The following is a 4,358-nucleotide window of genomic DNA, read 5'->3' on the forward strand; positions in this document are numbered from 1 at the left end:
ATCCATAAGCATACTGCTAAAAATGATAATACAAGTCTTGATAATAAAAATTGTATATCATCACTAGTTTTCTTTCATATTACATATAACACATAATTTCCAGTTATATTGAACATTGCTTTTATGTCCTTTTCTTCATATCTTTTCAAACTCGGTTTTATTGTCTATGATTGCAAAACCACCTGGATTAGCTCAAAATATTAAAACTATTATAAAGTGATATACCTAAAGTGTTAAAACACAACAAATTAATGTATGAAACCATTTTAATCATGCAAACTTTACTGTACCTCTTCTAGTCCAGCCTCCAGTCTTCTCATGAATTCGCCGCCATTCTTGTATTTGGGTTCCTGAGAGAAGAAAATTGTTACACGTTCAATATGATACATATTTCAGTAAGTCAGCAATAAAACATGTCTGTAAATAACATGTGTAAATTAAGTGTACATAAAATGTTCATTACCATCACGATTTCCCTGCAAAATTTACTGATATTAAAATAGAATTCTTGCTTCTTCAATGTTTCTTGTGAAGCTCTCTCTTCTTCCTTAGAAACGATGACGTCACAATGCCATAGGTTCAAGATCGTAGCGGCTAGCTTAGGGGCTAGGTATGTTGGCTGAGTTGTGCCATTTACAATGTGTTGTCTTATCGTTATTTTGAGGCGAAAAGTGGTTGATATTATCATTTTGTCGTCTTTTCGCTATTTGGGGACGAAAAGTCGCTAATTATCGTTTTGTTGTCTTTTCGCCTCGAAATAACAAAAAGATGATAAAGTGTAAATGACACAAATCAACCGCCATACCTAGCCCCTAGGCTAGCCGCTACGATCTTGAACGCAGCCCAGAACACTACGAATAGGTCAAAATTTGATATTGGTGGCGCCTCGATCGTCATAGGTGAAAAATTCTCAAAGAAACAAAATCATCGACATTCACTTTTTCTTCTATCTTTTTTTAAGGGGCCTCTGTGGCCGAGTGGTTAGAGCATCGCGCTCAAAATCACACGACCTCTCACCTCTGAGGGTTTGAATCCCGCTCGCGCCGGTAAGTGAGAAAGTTTCCCAGTTTACTTGCGGAAGGTCGGTGGTCTCTTCCCAGGTACATTGTATCTGGGTTCTCTCTTCCACCAATAAAAACTGTTGTTGTTTATTAGTCAAAAGCAAATACAGCTTATAGACATAGTATACAATGTAATGAATCTAAAATTATATAAAGGTCAAGAAAGAATAGAAATTGTGCTTATACATTGGTATTTATATAATAATAATAATAATAATAATAAGACCTTTATTTAACCAGGATTACATATTTAGCGATAACGCTAGTTTTCAATATGGTCCTGCATATAACATACATACAGACAGATATTAGTAAAATAAACACAGATTAAAAGAAGTAGAATACATATAAACTTAAGAAATAATTATGAATGTAAGATAAATAGAATACAAAATGAAGCTTAAAAAGTATGGTGATAATCTCTAAGATAATTTCTCTTAAAACACGCAACACTCGTTGAGTTTCTTATGTTTTGACTCAAGGCATTCCACACTGTGCTCCCTGAAATGCTGAAAGATCTTCTATAATATTCTGTTTTTGCCCTGGGTATATACAAAATATTTGAATAAGAATTTCTAGTTTGCCTCTGACTGACTTCGGATACATATTTAAAAACATTTAAATAATCTGGCATTAAACCATGTAAAACTTTATACACTAAAATGACTTTTCTATAGACAAAGTAATCTGATAGAGGCAACCAGTTAAGTTCTGTAAACATGACATTAGATGGTGTTTCAAAATTTCTGATGTTAAGAATTACCCTTGCAGCTCGTTTTTGCAATATAAAAAGCTTATTCACATTTTCAGCATTTCTTGGATTGCTCCATATAGTACAACAATATGTAAAATGTGGAAAAATCATAGTATTAAAAATCTTCAGCAGCGCATCGTTTGACATAAAATATCTTATTCTTCTTAAAATGCCAATTCTCTTGGAAATCTTGTTCATAAGTGATTCTATATGACTTTTCCAGGACAAAGTTTCATCAATAATAATACCAAGTAATTTTGACTCCTGAACACATTCTATGACATGGTTATTTATCACTAAATTTAATTTTCGATACTTTGATAATTTTTGTGCCGATCCAATAAGCATACATTGAGTTTTAGACAGGTTTAAGCTTAATTTATTTTCCTTAATCCACATTATACTGCGCTGAAGATCTTCATACATCTTTGACTCAATATTTTCCACTGACTTATCTGTTACATCTTGTGAAGTATCATCTGCATACATATTTACATGAGAATGTTTCAGTGCTTGTGGATAGTCATTAATATACAGGATAAAAAACAATGGGCCTAAAATAGAGCCTTGCGGAACTCCAATGGTTACATTTCTTTCCTCCGATAAATTGCCTTTCCAAATAACTCTCTGTGTACGATTTGTTAGATATGATTTAAACCATTCAAAAGTATCATTGCATATGCCAAATGACTTGAGTTTGTGTAATAAAACCTTGTGATTTATAGTGTCAAATGCTTTCCGTAAGTCTATAAAAATTACACCAGTAAGTTTACCTTCATCAATATTTTTAAGCCATCTATCTACTAGAGAAATAAGAGTACTTTCACATGAGTGTTTTGGCCTAAAACCAGACTGACAATCTGTAATTAGAGAATTTACTGACAAATACTCATAAAATGAATTAAAAACATGCCTTTCTAAAATTTTGCTCACACAAGGTAAAATGGATACAGGCCGATAATTATTAACTAGACATTCATCCCCTGATTTAAAAAGTGGTACAACTCGTGCCTTTTTCCAGTCATCTGCACAAGTACATGAAGATATAGAATAGTTGAAAATATATGCAAGAATATCACATACACTGTTTGATGAAAGTTTTAGAAGTTTGACAGAGATACCATCCAAACCTGTTGCCTTTGATGCAGACATACATTTTATCTCATTTTCAATAAATTCTGCAGTTATACCTGGTATTGTATAAGAATTTTTAGGCATTTGTTCTTCAACTGTAGGTAAAGTGTCATCAAAATGTTTTCCTAGCTCATGACCAATGTTACAAAAGTAATTATTAAAACATTCGGCAATATCCTTTGTATCTTTAAAAATTACGTTATTGTCCTTAAGAAATATACAGTTTGTATTCGTTTTCTTAGATGGTAAAAATTGCCTAAGTTTGTCCCACATGTCCTTGGGCTTGTTTTCTGCCTGGGAAATTGCTTCCTCAACAAATGCATGTTTTGCCTCCCTGATCTTTTTCGTCACCCTGTTTCTTGATGCTCTGTATAGGTTCCACGCGTGATCATCATTACTCTGTGTCGCCTTTTTAAAGAGGTGTTCACGACAGTGCATTTCTGTAAGTATGTCATCGTTTATCCATTCTTCTGAACGTGAGTTAATTCTTCTTTCTTTTAGAGGAATGTGTTTATCCACCACTTCAAAAAATTTAGAATAAAAGAATTGCCACATAGTATCAATATCCACCATTTCATATATGGGACTCCAGTCAATAGTGTTTAGTTCTTCTTGAAAACTGCTCTCATTTAAGTTTTTAAAATTTCTATATTTAATATGAACGTGACTGTTTGCACCGGCTCTAATTTTACCATTTACAGCGTAAATCAAGTTGTGGTCACTTAATCCTATTGGGAATACTCCTGATGAAGAAAACTTATCCGGACTATTTACATAAATATGGTCAATTAAAGTACTGGAGTCTTTAGTCTCACGTGTAGGGTTTTTTATCAGTTGCTGAAATCCAATGTTTTTCATGATAGTCTTTAAACGCTTTGTCTTGTACTCATCCACATTGAAATCGCCCATAATTAGAATATCTTTGTGTTCTGCTATTAGTTGTTCAATCCGCCCCTCAAACTTCTCTAACCAATCTACTGTGGAATCTGGAGGTCGATAAGATAAAGCACAGGATGTCTTAGTCGACTGCCTAATAGAAATCACAAATTCAAGCATTTCCAAATCATCCATGATTTTTATGTTTGTAATGGTAAATTTTTCTTTAATGTAGACTAATATTCCACCCCCATTCCGGTTTCTATCCCTCTTCAGAATTCTGTAACCATTCATTGATATTTCAGAATTTTCTATTTTGTTGTCCAATTTACTTTCAGTCAAGGCCAGAACATCAAATGCACCTTTACGTAGCATTATTTTGATTTGATCCAATTTACTTAAAATTTCTCTCACATTCAAGTGTGCATATAAAATTCCCTTAGGTACAGTTTCCAAAAATTTCTCAAGAGATAGGTCAACATTAAAGCCAGTTGAAATTTCACTTATACAAGAGTCACACAGCCATTCTACCT

This window comes from Ostrea edulis, chromosome 2, assembly GCF_947568905.1.
Source record: "Ostrea edulis chromosome 2, xbOstEdul1.1, whole genome shotgun sequence".
Classification (NCBI taxonomy): domain Eukaryota; kingdom Metazoa; phylum Mollusca; class Bivalvia; order Ostreida; family Ostreidae; genus Ostrea; species Ostrea edulis.